This window comes from Echiichthys vipera (genome assembly GCF_963691815.1).
Source record: "Echiichthys vipera genome assembly, chromosome: 1".
Lineage (NCBI taxonomy): Eukaryota > Metazoa > Chordata > Actinopteri > Perciformes > Trachinidae > Echiichthys > Echiichthys vipera.
Window position 1 is genome coordinate 27,943,523 of NC_139826.1, and position 19,471 is coordinate 27,962,993.

The 19,471-nt window shown below is 38.3% G+C and overlaps 1 protein-coding gene across 2 annotated transcripts in view; it reads right to left on the reverse strand.

The window, feature by feature from the left end:
* The window catches only part of gpc5a (glypican 5a), a 117,329-nt gene that overhangs the window by 24,676 nt on the left and 73,182 nt on the right, over positions 1-19,471 (reverse strand). The gene's annotated exons all lie outside the window — the stretch shown is intronic.

Below are 19,471 nucleotides of genomic sequence, written 5' to 3' on the forward strand. Positions count from 1 at the left end.
ATTCATGAATTTTTGCCCAAGGGCCCCTTGAGGGATTTATCCGTCCATGACCAGTGCAAATACATATAACGTCCCACCATGAGATGTATGAATATTTTATACTTGCTAAAGACCAATGTTCATTTCTAAGTGACAACCTGAGAAATATAATATGTATGTGAGAAGACACAACAATAGACTCAACACTTTAAAGGCAAGGCTTAATCCACAAACTTAATGCATATTGTGAAAAGCACATATTGTGGCCGCCACAAAACAAAACTCACAGGCATAAAACAACACTCATACATATTCTAAGCTGCTCTAACAAATCCATACGGTATGGGCTATAATCGATTAATTATGCAAAAGCTTGCTGACAGAAACTAGAGAACCTAAATTTGCTTCTGCTTTACAGTCACAGTCATGTCTGCTTGCCAATTTCCCACCAGGCCATAGTGACAAGCTTGTGGATGGCGAGTGTGATAATGGATGGTTCTAATGGTCAAGCCTGGACCGCACATTAGGAATGTGGTCGATTCACAGTATGGCACACAGGAAGTACTGCCAGCAATCAATGCTAGTCTAATGTGCAAAAGGGAGTAAGTTGAATGTCAGTGTTGCTGATCAATAACTATTCATTTTCAGCAACCGCATTTCCACAAATAGGATACTTAATATTATGTGATTGGATAATTACCATGCCCAATTAAGGATGTGTGACACTAAGCGATGGATGCTAGATGGAAAACATCCGCCACAAGGTGCTAATGGAGACACGCGCCAGACTCTGATCGACAGTTGAGAGATGGATCTTGATGTCTGCAACCTGTGGGACGCCAGCTGAACCTGCAGAAGTCCGATAATCCTCTCTCTACCTTCAAGGCACAGCAGATAATGGATGTCCATCCTCTCAGATTCTGCTCTAACAGGAATGAGCTGCTCCAAAGGGAAAAGGACACAACCACTTTACAGACACTGCTGTTTTTGGCTTATCCTACGGTATGTATTTTTAAAACCCTCTCAAATTGCTGCATTTTTTGCACATAAAAAATATATGTTGTTATCTGAAACAAATTAGTCATACTCATACTATATTTGAACTGCTAAAGCAAAACATTATATAATTTTTCCAATTTCAGCGCTGCTACAGCCTGTTTTGGCAACAGGGTCTGAGCTGACTCAGACACATTTCAGGACCAAAGCAGCATAAGGTCAGTAGAGATTATCTTGTAGTGGGATGGAGTGACATCTCAATCTCATCTCCTCCAATCCAGCTGAATCCAGCCCAGTCCATGCTAATAATGTCAATGTATTTAATTTTTATGACTGACACGCACAGTTACTTGGGCCAGCACAGCATTCAAGTATTTGAAGCTGTAAGTAGTCCACTCTCTCTCTCCGAGGTAGACCTTTTTTTCTTACACTACAGTCCTTACACATTATGTCTAGCCAATTCTCCTCAGAAAAAATATATATTCTTATCTGGTCATCTCCACATGCCATCTTTAAAGCTTCTTCTCAAATTTAGAAACAACTTGTTCAGCAGCCCCTCTGTAACTTTACTGCATCTTTAATGAACTGGTAAAAACACTGATAATGTTATTAATTGTTATATCGCTGTTTTGTTTTTCCTGTATTGTTCCTGTGCCTTTTCAACATGTGCCTGGGTCTATAAATTTTAGGTTTTAGAATGAGGGAACTTCGTATCCTAAGTATTTATATTGCTGGATCAAAAATAACTCACCAGGAAAATATTCTCACTGCCATATTTTATATATATATATATATATACATTGTAAATAATGTTATTCAAATAAATGTATAAGAGTTCTAACACAGTTGCTTTTTCAGAATATATTTCCAATAGTTAAGAATGCATTGAGGTAACTATGAAAAGGACCAGTAAGTTTAAGGACAACCGGGTCAAGGATTGCCTCAGTATATTTCTTTCTTTGAGGATTTTGCATTTAAAGTTTTTGAATCTAAGCAACTAAGAATGTATTTCAGCATAATAATAATAAACTTTATTCACACAGCACTTTATAAATAATAATGAATATTTTCTCACAGAATAAAACAGAAACATATTATTTCAGTAAAAAAAACACTGATGGATAAAATAAAGTATAAATATACTGCTTTATGTATAAAATGGCTAGGGAGGGATAATCAAACCCATTCACAGACACAGATATTGGAATACGCAGCAAAAAGAGTATGTTCTTTCATTAGTGGATCATATGATCTATCACCATTGTTTGAACTCACTTTTTGATAGATAGTAAGTTAAAAGACAATTAAATCGATGCAAATCTTATGAAGTACTGTTTTTATATAATTGTTTAAAAATAACTTGTTTAATAAAGATTTCTTTGGTCACATGGTGAGTCAGACGATAACTAAAATGAAAGAGGTCCCCTTGTACAGCATGACCCTTGTTATTTCTTTGACTGACTGTCAGCTCATTTAAATCAGGTCTAATCTTAACTTTCCAATCTTAACCCTTTTTTTGTGCTTTTTAAAATCGTTTTATTGTTCTAAGCCGGTGAATCTTATCATTTGTCCAGGTCATCCTTATCCCCAAAGCAATTGTCTAGTTTCTTTTGACTGAAATTGTTTTGGGGATTTATTGTTTTAGCGATTTTGTTTTAATATTCACACATTTGTCTTATTGTCTATTTTATCATTTTTAGTTATTGGCTATTTTATTGTATGATTATTCTATTGTCTTTTTACGATGTTGTCTTGTTGGTGTAGAGGGAATGGCTCTGAGAAATCTCCATGGACAGATCCGTTGCAAAAACAGAACAAATCAGCAAAGTGTTTGTTTCAGAAAAATCATCTTTTTTAATCCAGAGCTAAACTCTTGGTAAGATACCATATAAAACTGTTCATGAGAATATGTTTACAGAGTGGCACCAAACCTTGATAGGGCTCTTAATCATTAATTTTCCTTTTGCAGTATTATACAAAAATATTTCCCGTTTAATTCAGATGTTACATTCAACAATCACAAGATCCAGAGAAATTCTTTCATTCATTTAGTGGAAGCATGAAATGTAATGAAGCCTCCGCTGCAGTGTGTTGTGTTTTTGGAGGAGATGCATAATAAAGCCAACATCAGGGCTGCTTCCCACAGTATCATCGAAAAAGCAATTGGAAAGATAATAGACACTTTCAACATGAGTCTTAATGGGAAGCTGACTTGCTCAAAACCCACCCACGATATTACCTTTGACTTCATTTCACTTTGCAAGAAAGTGTTTCTGAACAGCAATGAAATCAATTTCTGATAAAATGTTGAGGTCAGTGAGGCATTACTTAGATAACCCTACAGGCATTTTGGACTGAAGTGATGAGGAAAAAAGTATTTATACAGTTCCTCTGCATTGTGTTTGCCTGGGAAGCATATTTTAACAATAAACATACAGTTCTGACAGCCAAATATTCAGTATATTTACTTTTTTTTAACTCCACCTAAAAAGTCAGCACATTAGCCTCATGTTTGATGAAACAATTACTGCTGAGTAAATTTTCATCATCCTTTGGCAGCAACAAAGCTGAGCCCATTAAACAGCTTGCAAGCGCTGAACCTATTAACAGGTTTTCACTGCACATAAAAGCACCCAGAGCATTTGTTTTATTACTTGGCTTCCTCCTTGCATGGCTGTGTCAGAGGTGTATACATGTAGACTACACTGTAGACTGCACTCTGTAATTCAGGCCATTAGGAAAATAAGGATATGCTAGTCCCAAAATGTTGTATGTCTCCCTGACTGTTAATGGACACAGCCTAAACCCCTCAAAGTTAATTGAAAAGAAAAAAAAATCCTTTAGCAGAAACCACAAAAGACATCTACTGTGTATGCCAGCTGCTCCAGTTTCAGCATGTATGCTTTTTAATATACAATCATTCCTTTTCTGGAGGCATTCAAATGAAAATATGAATTTTGGCCTGAGATGGAAAAATATTTTCTTCTGCTCCAAGAAAAAACACAAAAGCCAGTTAAACTGTTTGCTTTGATAAAGCTCTGTGCATTTCCACCAGGTCAGTCGAGGATGCTAGGGGACTTGTGCTCCTCTCAACTGGCCGCTTTGGTGACGCACCCTACTGTCGAATGCACCAATTAGATAAACGCACTCTTTACACAATATGGCGACCTGCTCATAAACGTTGTGTTATTTCGTCTAAACAATCCACAAAGATATATTTCTGAAAACATTTAGGGCTTAGTTTCACAGCTTGGTCCAAGTTCTGTGAGCCAGACACTTCACGCTGGACTAATCTGCATAAAATGGAGGTCTATTCAACTTTACAGCAAAAACAACAAAACTGTTTTTTTTTTTTTTTAAAAACAACATGATAATGACATCCAAAACATCTAGTATCACCGTGACGTAACATCCGCTACAAAGTGCCCATCAGTAATCTCTAATTTAAACCAAATCTCTTGCTGTTGAAGTTTCGGTGAGTGAGTAGTATTGTGTGGATATTATGTATGCCAAAGGTAATAGCAGCTTCTACGGATAGATGTATTTATGCAGCTTAAACAAACAGCCAGTGAGAAACAACAGAGTAGAGCAGGCAAAGGTTGACTGGATGTGTGACAGGCAAGGTTTTTCACACTTAAACTTGCATAAGTTTTGATTGGTTTTAACTAGTTAAAAGAAACCTTAGGACTCTTGCTCCTTTTAGACAATACATTTTGACACCTACTGTACCATTAGCATGGGGTTCTGTCATTATCATTATCAATTATTCATTCTATTTTCAGAGAACTGGATGGATTTGAAAGCATCTCTGAACAAGATATATATCTACATTCCAGATTTGCAAATTGTGACAAGAGGGAGCATGAAGCCTTGTGTACATAATGGATGGCAGTCATAAATCATCAATTAGTCCGACAGTGTAAAATTATAGTGAAATATCTAATGCTTGATTTGTATTTATTGCTGTTGTTTATCATCGTTGATGTGGAAGCAGACACAAGTTTGGGAGAATTTATTCCAAATAAATCTTAAAGAAAAAGTGAAGAAGAAAGATTGATTTTATCTTTATTTATTTAACAACTTCCAGTCAAACTCAATACAATAATTCATGCAGAGTTTAAAGTCCCTCTCCAGACAAGTTTTGAGGGATGTAAAAACTACTCTGCAATGATTAATAATTTGTTTTATGTGGTTTTCACGAATAAAAAGTTAAAAAAAAAAAAAAAAAAAAAGACCTCAGAAAATGGGGTGGAAGCACTTCTACGCTTTATCCCTCATTGAGATGTTTTGCATTTGGCCCTATATTAAGTGTCATATAAAAATAAAAATACAGTACATACAACTTCCTTCCATTTACCTTTTACCTACTTTTGGTATAATTCTTATAATCGGTTAAGAGAGAGGAAATTGCTGGTGTACTTATACTTTTTGCTGGTTGACCGTGTGTGTGTGTGTGTGTGTGTGTGTGTGTGTGTGTGTGTGTGTGTGTGTGTGTGTGTGTGTGTGTGTGTGTGTGTGTATGTGTGTGTGATTTGAGAGAAGTGAGAGTGTGTGTGTGTGATTAGAGAGAAGTGAGAGTGTTTCAGAGGTGCTCTCAGTGTTGTGACATTCAATCACCCTGACGCGGTAAATGAGTCATTGTGGGTCTTGAGAAGGCAAAAAAAACATGACTCCCACAGGGGGATCACAGATCACTGACACATATCAGCTCCCTGATATCTGACTGATATGATCGTGTGGTTGCACTACTGTGGACACAAGTACATTTTCTGTTCCAGATGGTTATCACTGTCAAATTCTCAGTCTTGTTTCAGCCTCAGCAGCTCAGGAAGATGCATTTAGTTAATTCTGTTAATATTTGTCTTGTTTTTTAGGTTTGTAGTTATTAGAGATACTTTTTGCCCAAATATCAATTGCGTAGTGTTCATCCAGAGAAGAACCATTAACTACACAGTATCATTTACATTCGCTTAAATAAAATAAAAAACCTCAATATATATAAGACCATGAAGTCAGGGTCAAGAGGTCAGTATTGTTTGATTATTCAGAAGAATAGGAAGGACATCATGGTGTCAAATCTAGAAGCTGCCTCCCTCCTCAGACCACAACATCTTGAGTTTAAAAAGAATGAAATAGTAAAGAGCAATATATAGTCAGATGCAATTTTGTGGGGGAAACCTCTCATCAGGGTTGTTCAGGTACAGCCCCAAACACATGAAAAAAAAAAAGTGTGGAGAGGTCGAGGAGGATGTTTCATTTCCACATCTTGTTGAACCTTGAAAATGTGTGGGTTGATGCTCTAAAAGCCTCCTGCAAGGTTCAACTGCTTTCGACCAATGAGAAGGAAATGAGGCTACAAAGGGCACATGTTCAAGCAATACAGATGGTTGAACAGTGGAAAGCCTTTGGCATTTTCAAAAGCTTTGATTTCTGTTGCAACACGTTGAGAGTTTGCTGTAAATAGTGTCCTGGTTCTCGTCTGTGTCAAAGGACCAAACTAGAGATGGAGGTGTAATTCTGTGCATAGTGTTTCTTGGCACACATGGGGCCTATTAATGCCAACTGGGCATAATTTAAATGCTACACCATCCTCAGCTACTGACCAGGAGCAGCCCTTCATGGCCACAGTCTACCCTTTCTCAAAAGGATACTTCAAGAAGGATAACGGACCCTGGAACAAAGCACTCTTTATCTCTAGAAACTTTCATGAAAATAGAAATGACTGCAGGCTCCTCCACTGGTCTCCACAGTCACCAGAGTTCAACCCAACAGAGCATCTTTGAGACGGGCTGCGGCAATAATTTATTGCCAAATCCAAAAGTCATTATATGCAACTTGTGGATTCATGCCTGGAAAGTGATTTTTTCCTAAAATACCAAAAGAATAGAAAGAATAAACATTTGCCCCATGTTCTGACATAGTGTGCTCATTGCTCTCTGTTCTTGTATGAAATTTAAAAAAAAGACCTTCACATTTACACTTATAGGACTACTTTGTGTGAACGATATTGCCACAGGACCTTTTGTAGATGAGAATTGGAAAGATACAGGCCTGCATCTCACAATTATTTTCCTTACAGGTTAGTACTGAATACTTTTTCTATTAATTGATTTTACTTGTTTGGTTTACGAAATATCAAAAGATTGTGGAAAATGCACATCACAAATTTCCAGAGCCTCAGGTGAAGTCATATGGCCACCCAATATATATATACATACATATACATACATACATATATGTATATATATGTACATATATATATATGTATATATATATGTATATATATATACATACATATACATACATACATATATGTATATATATGTACATATATATATATATATATATATATATATATATATATATATATATATATATATATATACATACATACATACATATACACACACACACATGGTCACTATTACTCAAGAGATCACCTGTGAGTAGGTTTGAAGCTGAGTAGAACAGAGAGTTTAATAAAGCATCTTAAGAGCTGTTTCTTTTTCCAGTGCACTGATGCAGACCTGGAACACAGCAATCCAAATCAGATCATTTAAGATTAAGGTTAATGTGTGCATTTATTTGGAGCCAGACAAGGCAAGGTCCTTTGAGAAACCATGTTTTTAATTACAATGTAACGTTTTTCTGCGCAGTAGATCATGACCACACTTTAACCTCAAAGTGTAAAATCATCAAACCGGTCCTCTTCATTTGTGACATGACAAACAACAAGATGCTGCAGGAATGTTTCCTGCCTTTTCCATTATTTCTCATCCATTATCACTGAAGGTCAACACAGAACATCAGCCTGAGTAGATTCAGACACCTTGTTCCTGTTGGGCGACTCAGATTTTCACCGGTTCATCTGATGTGATTCTGTCAGTGAGTGTGTGTGTGTGTGTGTGTGTGTGTGTGTGTGTGTGTGTGTGTGTGTGTGTGTGTGTGTGTGTGTGTGTGTGTGTGTGTGTGTGTGTGTGTGTGTGTGTGTGTGTGTGTGTGTGTGTGTGTGTGTGTGTGTGTGTGTGTGTGTGTGTCCATGCATGCTCGTGTATAGCTGTGGCTGTGGGTGTGCATGCTATTGAGAAAGAGGGTGAGCTGAGGGCTTTCGCAGCAGACATACAGTGAATAGGTTTTTTTTCTGCCTGGCAGGGCAGGCAGGCGGAGAGGAGGGATGAGGGGAGAGCAGCGTGTGGGTCTGCCAAGGCTGCTGATGCACATCTAAGGTTGACCTTGGAGGTCTGGGGAGATGAAGGCTGAGTGAAATTTTCAGAGGACGTGAAGAGGAAGGAGACAAAACCTGCCTGTCATATGTCACCAAGCTGACAAGTGGTGTGGGTCACGCAAAGTCTACTTTGATTTCGCCACAAGCTGCAATACACGACTCTATGTAAATTGGCCGGTTACAGTGGCAAACAATCACCAATGCTTTTTCTTTTAGAACAATTATAATAATTTTATTACTACTTTCAAACACAAATGTTATCATGAACAATATCAACTGTGTGACTCGCAATAGCAGTTGGTCCATCAGTTCACCACTTTAGTTCAGAGTGAAATATGTAAATAACTAGGGCTGTCATCGAAAATCAGTGAGTTGAATCATTCAAATCGAGAGTCTTGTGTGCTTGTCAGTCAGTGTGCATTACATTATCTAGCAAGGTGAGCGCAGAGTGTTTCCCACAGGTTGTCTATAGATATGAATGATGGTGTCAGGGCAAAAACATCACACCCACAAAGTTGAGTAAACAAGGAGGGCTTTGTGTATCAAGACTGGTCAGGTGGGTGGCCAACACCGCTGAGGACCCCTGACACACTGAGGACAGCCTGCCCTGGTTGACAGCCGCCCCTCCTTGCAGGATGAGAGGGTACAGTGGACATTAACTCTGCGGCTCAAGGAAGTGGGTGCTGTATAGCGCCTGTCCCCGACGGGAGTTGAATCCCCACGACAGACTGCTCGAACTGCCTTCCATTGCGAAGTGTCAAAGGATTTTCAGTTCACTATGAAACTGTGGCGTATTTGACAGCATTTAACTAAATTATCATGAGACTAATATCAATGGATTTTCTGATTTCCAGAAAGTCAAAAAAAAAGGAACAAGTAGTCGAATCTTCATATTGAACAGCCAGATCCAATTTGAATAAAGAAAAATCTGCGTTGGGTACAGCCCTAGAAATATCTACAGTAACTATCAATTGGAACGCTATTACATTTTGGACATTCATGGTCCCCAGAAGGTGAATTCTACTGGCTTTGGTGATGCCCCGACCTTTCCTCAAGCACTATTTTTTTTGTGAAATGTCTCCACAACTACTGCAATGAATTACCATGTAATCTAGCACACACATTGGCCATGGAGTGATTTGTAATCCTTGGTGATCCTCTTGCTTTGCAGCAGGGCAACATGAGGTTGAACTTCTAATTTATCGTTCATGACCACATACCTGTAAAATGAATCAAAATCTCATCATCATCAGCTGTACTTTGTGTTTAATGATAATTGGCAAATGTTAAAGATTAAAAATGATAATCATCAGCATGTCAGAATCGACATTGTGAGCATGTTGACATTGCTGACCCTTAAGATTTAGCTCAAAGCAACGTGTTGCCTAGGATACACACACTGCCAATAGCATGGCTGTACTCTTATAGTCTTGTCAGTCACTTAGTAACTTAGAAGTTCACTAATTACCTTACAAAGGGTCTAAATATGAAATGGTGCCCACTATTTCATAAATGGAGAATTCAGGCAGCAGTGGTAGAAGTAAAGCTCACAGTGATACGGTCTCATAAAATAGGATATAACTTTGATTTTTTTTTATTACCGTAATTCATTATGTGGCTTTTGCAGCGTTTAAAGATCACATCTAAGCTTGCAAAAGAGAAACGGTGGCCAGTCAATATAGAAGCCTTGAAAGTATCTACTTCGTAGCACACGGACAGCTAGTGAGAGACGAGGAGTAAACAGGCCGGGCCATCAGAGAATAAGTTGTCTTAATGAAATTTCCAGCATCTGTGCTTATTGATAGAGCACACTTTTGGTAGATGGGTAGTGTGTCTGACACCGAACTGATTATTAAAACCGTTCACACAATGATGTGTGCTTGCCCTTTTCATGGTTCATTAACACGATGAGATGTCCTTCCACATGCAAGCCGCAGCTCATTAAGCCAGTCATTAAATCATGCAAGGTATGAGAAAATGATTGAAAAAACAGGAATGTGCCATTGAAGATAATGACAACTTAATGTGGTTAACAAGCTTTGTTAAAAAAAAAAACATCTGGAAGAGAAATGATAAAGAAAATGCAACGGTTCTATTATCTTAAAATAAAAATGTCATAATGTTTACTGTGGCAAATCAGAAAAGCAATTGCATTTAATTTTCATCCAAGCAAGATTTGAGTTAGAGCAGGCAATGAGGTTCAAAGCACATACACTATGCGTGTATTTCATCTGAAACAGAATCCAATCTGAGCTGTGACCATATGTTAATACACAGCAGATATTAATCTGTATGCTTTCATCTGCCCTGCTTTGTAGCTTATTTATGTGAAAGGGTACACATTTTCTTATTCGTACACAGGCATCAACTAAATCTTTTTTTGTCTGTGTACTTGAAAAAGGACATAAAGCAAAAGAAAAGTATTTGGAAAGAAGAAGGTCGTCTGGTTATACAATATGTCTGATCTACAATCTATGCTACTGCTGATTGCTGAAAAGACATCCCCTCACCTCAATTATCAGATGTTTTAAATGTTAAAACATTTCAGAACATACAGCTTCACAGATCCTGCTTACAGTACCTCCATGAATTTTAGTTTGATAAAACGACTTGAGTCACTCACTCACATCATTTCCAATAGTTGAAAGCCAGCTGAGTTGGAGAAAGGTGCATGATTATCCATTTGAGTTGGATAAGCCCACAGCAAACGGGGGAGGCATTCATGATGAGTCACAAAAGACTGATTACATAAACTAATCCCACAGTGAAGCTAAAACCTCAAACAATCTGTGGAAGAGTGGGAGGCAGTGGGGTTAATATGTTCTTTAAGGTAGTTTAGTAATCCAGGGCATGTCAAGGCAACCTAAATTCAACTGAGAGGGCACACAACATGTAACACATAAAAACAAACTTGGGTCAAAAGTTACCAAGGCAACACACACAAGGCTCAGATTCATTTATAGTTTTGAAGAGCAGATTATGCCTTTCATAGTCTGGTAATGCTGCCAATTTGAGTGTAGGAAAGGACATGGACTACGATAAAAATCAAAGTATTCATCAAATATTTTTAACCCCAAATATGGTTTCTGTCATTTTACGAAGTTTTGATATACATTGTTTGATAAGCTTAGTTATTTGACGCTATAAAAACAGGGTCTAATGTCATGTTTTACCGGATGGATGGGCGGGTGGTTGTCCATGTTTTATATAAAGTCGATGGTTTGAAACTGCAGGACTGAAACCACACTGTTTGCATTATACTTCCTTTTTATTCCCCTAAGTGTGCACCACCATCAGTGTGTCCAGTGTTGGATTGGTTTCAGAGCTCTTCACCACTAGTTAAGCAGAAAAAAGTTACACAGAACAGCCAGTGGTGTTATGAGACGTTTGGCCCATAACTCCTGAACTGTGCAGTTTAAAATTAAACTATCTTCCCTCAGGTTTTCAACTCAAGATAATTCACTGGATATAGAGATTTTATTTCTGCTGTCAGAGTTTTTGCGAATCCAAACTGTTGGGCTGTGGTATAAAAAATGAGATTTGAAAAATAATTGTTGAACAATAAATGATACAGGAATGCCCATCGTAATGGAATAGGATCATCTTAAGGCCACTGCAATTTTTCTTCTTTTTTTTTTATTTCATGAGACTTCAAGGAGGTTTCCATTGCAGGACATTTCCCTGGGACCATGAATCTTTGGAGGAATTACTCAGTAACTAAATCTGTGTTTCAACCAGTAGATCCAGGGCCTAGGGATAAGTTCCTGTAGGACAGTCCAATGTGTAACAAACAGTTGTGGAGTAGCACTTTCTGATGTTTCAGAGTTCGACCTTAGCTAACTGGTCAAACACAAACTGTGGTTGCTTCAAATTGTGTTCCCCTTCATTCATAAAACATAGATATTAGTACTTGATATTAGGATGAGGGGGAGAAATTTGCTGTTGTTTATTAACGTTAAAACAAAGTAAGCCTTTGTTGTGTGTTTCCCAAGTAGGTAATGCCAGTGATGAATACCATCACCAATGTGATTAATTATCAATTTATAAATAGAAAAATAACACATTTTTACCTGCACGAGTAAAAATATGATTGAATTGCTTTTTCCAAAATTGCTGAATTAAGACTTCTTGTTATCAAATAATTTGCTGCATAAGCTGTGGAACTTCCCTAATGGCAGATGGTGTCTTTTTCAGGCAATCTCTCACAGCCACCTCATCTGTCCGCCAATGACAGGAGCCATTTCACTAATGTACTCACGAATGCGTTGTGTTTCATACAGTGTCCTTGACGCTCACCTCCACTGTCATAAGAAGGGTGATGAACTCTGGGTTGGAATCTTCTGTAGAGCACGGCTTTAGTTTGAGCTTTTTCAGCGGAATATATGAACAGCAAGGCATCCGCTGTATACTGAGGAGTTACTTATGGACCTTGGATCTTGCTGCCTGTCTTGGTTCATGCAGCTGTAACCAGTCCATAATTCGGCCTTTTAAAAGCTCAATTCCAATTATTCTCCCTCCATTTACTTCCACCCAGCTACATTTTTCCACTCCAAATTGCTTTCTTCCCAGTGTCATTGCTGTAGATCCTCTTGTCATTCAGCTCAATGGCTTGCATGTAGACGAGGTGACTGATGCTAGCCCCTCTCATGAACCTTTTTCTCTTCATGGTGATCTGGCAGAAAGGGTAAAGCCAATGCAGAACAGCAGGAGGGACGAAACATTAGGTCCGTATGGAGCAGTATTCAGTCATTGAGCTTCTGATGAAGGCTCTTAATGGGCTGTTGACCTTGTATACTGCAAGACGCCCCTGCAGGGATCCATGAGTACAGCTGAGTTTTTGGCTTTATGGTTGTTCATCCAGTCTACAGCTGAACAGTACAGTCTTGACGATAAGAATACCTTCAGAGGATTTCGTTTCAGAATGACCATACTACTACCAACAAAAACTGTCCACTATAACCTTCCTGTACCTCAATATGTGAAATGTATTACATGTAAAAAATGAAATACAAAAAAACTGAGGATTACTCCAATGAACTGTGTTTCACTGTCATGAAGAACATCATTTATTAGTAAAACAAAAACTGATTTTGTTTTTCTCAATTTGCCTTAAAACATAATATTGGCAACAGAGTTCAGTATTAATATAAACTAATACTGATTTAAAATGTTGATTTTTTATTTACTTTTATGCTTCTTTATACTTTTACTACAGTACATTTCAGAGAGAGATATTGCACTGTTTACTACAGATGTATTACAGCTGAAATCTGGATCAGAATTAGGATTTTGCATTCAAATCACACAATGATCTTAGAAAATATGATTTTTATGGATTAAACTACCCCACACTATTACAGTATTTAGAATCAGCTCCACTTCGACAAAACACATCACTCACATGGGCCCTTTATCTGATTACTTTTACATTTGAAACTTTAAGTACATTTTATCTATAAATACTTTTACATAATTAATATTTTCAGTGCAGAACTTGTGTATGTTATGATGTGTTTTCACAATTCAGTACAGATACTTTTGCTCCAGTAAAGGAATGAATACTTCTTCAACCACTGTCTAATCCAGATTGTTCTGGTGTTGTAGAGTGACAGCTCTGTCTTCAGTAGCTCGCGCTGCGGGCCTCTGCTATAGTTTCCAAACCCCCCACTGAGCTTTACTTGTGTATTGACACACATGTCCCTTCAGCTTCAACACTGTGATGTCTGATAGGTTTTTCCATTTTGGACAGTAGTTGGATAGTGCTTTTCCCCTGTGGCTACCTTTCATGATCAGTATTGTCCTGTCTTGTGTTGGACAGTCAGTCGGTTGGAGTCTGCTGTTTCATTTGTGTTACTTGGTGTTAATGCAGCACTATTAAGTCGTTTTGACACATGAACACCGGACAACTTCAGGAGAATCAGGGCGTCCGGAATTTCCCTTTCACACATGTAACGCACAACCGGAGAGTCTTGGTGTCAGATACGTCTTGGTGTCAGTGTGTAGGACGGGATAACACTGCGGGGACGGAGTCAATTCTTAATTTCCTCATAAACAGTTCTGTAGTATTACAGTTGCTTTTGTAATGATGACTGGTTCCTGCTCTTGGAAGATTACAATGGTCTGATTTTGGGGCACTGAGTATTGCTGTTTCTTGTTGTTTCACCCAAACATGTATTTACGCAGGTGTACAGTTCTAGTCCCAAATCTAAAATTTACATCTACAGTTGCAGTTCAAGTTTCACCAGCTCCTCATTGTCAATGAGACTGACATTCAACACAACCTTACCTGAAGCCACACAGCCAGAGGACAAACAAACAGAATTTTAATTTTCACATGTAACAACTACGGCTAAATTCAGACGCTTTATTTTTGCATTTTATTCAGAATATGTTTTGAATATCAACTGAAGGGGGAAATATTGTTTGTGCAATAAAAATATTTTTTTTTAAATACAGTGTACAATGTAGTAAGTTGAAGAAATACTGTCTTTTGCTTATTACGTTTTTACCTTTTTGTCTAAATGTACCTATTTAGTTAGAGCCACTTGACTATGTATTCAGTGCATTTCATTGTTAAATAAAAGTCTGTTCTCATTCACAGGGCATGAAATACCACCATTTTGTCACAGCCCTCTGCGTTAGATACCTTTCTTTTTACTGTAAATCCATCACTCAGAGCAAGTGCTCCCTTAATGAGAGTGACAAAGTCCGCATAGGGAGGAGGTTAGGTTGGCCTGTGTGTCCTGTGCATTACTGTAGTCAGGATACAAACGTACTTATTTTAACCCCATGATGATCTTTTCCTAACCCTTACCTTAGGGTTTTGTTGCCTAAACCTAAACATGTAATTTTGTATGAATTCATGTTAACATGTTCCCCGTATTTAAAACGCAAAGGGTTCCTGACAGAGTGGCTTTATGTTACGAGGTGGGATGAGAATGAGTTGTAAATATTCAGCATTTACTTAACAACAGACATACGGTATTTGGCCGTATGACACTGCACTATTTGGAAAGGTATAATGATACAGTCTTCCAAAGGTGAAAGTCTTTGATAAATATCTTAGTTAATAAGTAGTTCATTGGGTTAATTTAATCAAGATAATCAGTCAACCTAGGAGCCCACCAAGTAAGGCTCACTGGTCAAACACTTATAAGACACACTGGTGTAAATGATTTCGATCACATTATTACCGGCACAGAGGAGGGCAGGAGACACAGCAGGTGAACTAATTTGATCTCACACTATAATGATGATAAAAATCTATTTAATAGGCCCGGTACAGTGTTACTTGGCCTGTTAAAAGGAAAACTAGACCTATTACTGCATTTCCAACAAAGTGGCCTTCATCTCTCAGATCTCTGGAACATTTACAACATCTTAAAACAAGACAGAAAACTAACTTATACTAAATATGTGCAGACCCCTTGTTGATGCTGCCATGGAAATAATCACTTGCCATTTGATAGTGGAGCAGCCACAGCTACAGTCATTTACCACCAGCCTGCGAGGCAGAAGCTCAAATATCATCAAATACTCTCCTGCTGAGACACTATTAATTAATAAGAGTCAGGGTAAAGCAGCCTCTCCCCTTCCACTCATTGTGCTTACTTGCTAGAAATCGATTGGTGTCTCGATCGCTGCCACTGTGTCTGACAGATGTCTTTTTTCAGTATAACGCTCACGCTGCAAGCAGTCACATTGTCTGCAGATCAACCACGCCAGGCCAGATAAGAGGCAGCCTGTTGCAGTTGGAACATGAATAAAACCTCTTAGTTGTTCTCGACTGAAGGTGATGTCTACAGGTCACAGAAATACAAGATTATTGGATAAAGAGTAGTTGAAAAGTATGTAGCCAGGAACTGTATGTATGTGTGTGTGTTCGTTTGTGTGTGTGTGTATGTGTGTGTGTGTGTGTGTGTGCGTGCTTGCGCGCGTGCGTGCGTGCGTGTGTGTTTGAGTCCTGTTCAAGACCATAATAGGCAATAGCGTCTCTCCAATACTAATATACTAAAAATCTATAAACATTAATAAATCTTCCAACATGAAACTAATCAATCCAAGATATTTAGATAATGTTCTGTACTGATCCCGAATTAGCAGCATATTTATATATATATATATATATATATCAGCTTCAGTGCATCTCCAAAAATCAAATTCTGGATATCAAAGCTAAAATTTCTCTGTTATTTGAGAGTGTAAAGATGCCTCATCACACCAAGATCTGAATGTGTGCAATAATTCCATAAAAATAGTTTTATCCACTATTTGCACAAAGCACACATGGCCATTTTCTTAATATGTATTTCAAATATGTCTATTAAAATTGATAAGTATGATCCTGGCTACGATGCTTTCTAATTTGTGTTAAATGTTAATTTAATTAAGGAGGAATGTGTGTGTTTGTTGAAGTAATTGGCAGGTCAGGTAATAACTGACCAACAGTGCCTGATACGAGGAGAAAATGCATTAGATTCTGGATACATGCTCTCTCTTTGGATCCTGGAGTCTTGAGTGGTGTTACAGTACTTGACGAGCTGTGAGCAGTCAGTGCATCTCGAAGATGAACAGGTTGATAAATAAATTATTTTTTTCTGTTTCCACTGTGTGCTTTCAATTATTCTCTGGAGCTGAGCCTTATTATAGTTTTACAAAGACACAGACTTGGTCAGGTAGCTAAGTGATCTAGACTGCAAAGTAGTAAATAGCCTGCTGCTAAACATTAAAAAAATCCTTGAAATATTTCTGAAGGATGAACTGCTCACATTGTTTCTTTTTTCACATACATAGCCTTCCCACACAATAATAATTCTGCTAAATGAGGATTATCCCTTACATCTTGCTTGTATTGTCAGTTTATTCCATTTTATTTCCCTATCATCCTCATCTATCGTTAGCATGTTCTGCTGATAAACATCAAAGACAGAGAGGAAGAGGGATTACAGATAATTGCGGAAAAAGGAATGAAATGAAATTATACACGGTGTTTAAGTATCTGGCACTGAGACGGCAATACCACTATACTAACTTCACTTCATTTCTATATATATCTCACTCTCTCCATGATTTCATTCACTTCTGACTTGTGAACCAGAGTAATGTATTTTTCAAAACGACTTCAGAATTAACAGCACGTGTGATGTTGACTTTTGGACTTTCTGTACAAAGTAAACCAAACAAAAAAGCAGTGTATATTTCATATTGAATTAAAGACCTGACGTTGTCAGAATATATTTCTTATTGAATTAAAGACCTGAAGTTTCCATCAGTGCTCACAGGTCATCTTGATTGTTTGCCATTCTCTCTGGAGCTTGCCAGAGGATCTTACGAAAATGTTACAGTTAAGTTTTTGATTCGATATTTACCTTGAATTGCTGCTAAATTCTTGTAATAACATGAGATAACGCAAGAATCACATTTACATCTAACAGGCAAATCCATCTTCTCAGACCTCATTTAAAGGGGGACAAAGCGATATTGCTTAGAAATGTGGAACGGTGCACACTTTCAGACAATCGCTCCTGGAAAGCATTGAATGTGGTTCGCTCTGTTGTTTACAGGAAAGTATAGCAAGGAAAAAGAGAACTGAAACCCAGCTTGAATGTTTGATTGTCCTTTCAGAGAGTTAAAGAAATGGTGGAGCACAGCTCCCCCAACCCAATGACAACAAGCATGAAGCATACTGGCAGCTTATGTTCCCCTAAGGGGAAGTTATCATTAGTCCTTACTTCCAGCTGTGCTGAGCTTAGTGCTTCCTTGCAGGGCATGACGAGGTCAGAAGCCTTATATCAATACTGCAGTTTATCCAACATTCACTTAATAATCCATTCAACACCAAGTTGGCTGACTGAGTCAGAGGATTACTATTCAGCCATCATAGAATTGATTTAACCCTGTAACAGATATTTGAGCTAACTTTGACTCCTCTCAGCCACAGATGAGTCGGCTTGCTAATGTAGTTAGCTAGTTTCTTGTGTGGATGGCAAATGTTTATTTGTGAATAACAGTGTCTCAGGATTGGTGAAATGAGAGTTTAACGCATGATTATTAACCCTGTCATACACCAGTTAGTGTCTGAGAGAGTTATATGTCTATGTTGGTTACAAACAAAGATCATGGAAAATGATTCAGTGGAAAGTGGGCTCCTTGTTTATCACCTTTATTCACTCCTACAGGTTGAAGGGGTGTTTTGGATTGAACCTCTTGAAATATACTTTCAATTCGAATCGTGATTGCAAATAAACACACAAAAAAAATATCAAGAGGACTAACTTATTTGTTTTCTAAAATGAAAGACTAAGGCTGCCCCCAAGTAGTTGACCAAAAAATCATTAGCGGACCAAAATTGCATTAGTCCATCGGTCGCAGGAAAAAAAACATTTGGAGCTGTTTCTTGTCAAAATTAAGTGAAAATCTATGACCGGCAGCTGGGCTCTCAATTTGAATGACCAGATACAGGACGTTGTGACACTCACTCACTGTCAGTGTAATTTGTTTTTAACACGAGCAGCTCCCTTGGCTGTACATCGTGGTTAGACAGTTAACAGTTAATAGCCAATGATGTCGGGAAAAACGTTTAAATATGGGATCACTTGAAGTTGGGATCACAATGTTCACAAATGGCCTCCTGTGAAACCAACTTCCCACCAACGACTGTTACAAAGGGTTCCAGTGACATCATCGACCTTGCTTACGGCCTTACTAAAGGTGAAATACCTGGATCTCGACACCAGACAGTTGGACCAGTCCCAGCCTGGTCAGATGCGTACATGAACTGAGGAAGCCTAGGATGAGAGGTGAAACGTCTTCCTAGACAAATAACCAAGTCCAGTTGCTTTGACTTCAATTTCTTTGGGGGGCCACTAAAAAGCAATCAAACAATTTTGTGGCTTAAACACAAAAAAATTTTTTAGAAACCTGCAGGGACTGATCAGAGGTCTGGTTCAGGTGGGAATTGCTTGGTATTTGTGTCAGGGTCAGGCATCAGCGGACAGATGCTCAACAGAGGTCACGACAGACAGTGGGTCATAAATATGGGAGACAGGCTGATCTGGCCTATGACAAGGAAAGGGCGGCTCTACTGTAATGGGTGATAAATGTCAGAGCCTCCCCACAGCCTCAGATGAGCGATTGTTAAGTAGCTTCCCTGAGCCTGAGCTGCTAAAGCCTCAAGACAGACCGACAAGCAGTAAAGGAAACATTTACACGGATAGAACGGCTTGTTTGGATGACCCCCCCTTTCCTTGCTGTCGCCATAGGCAAAATGAG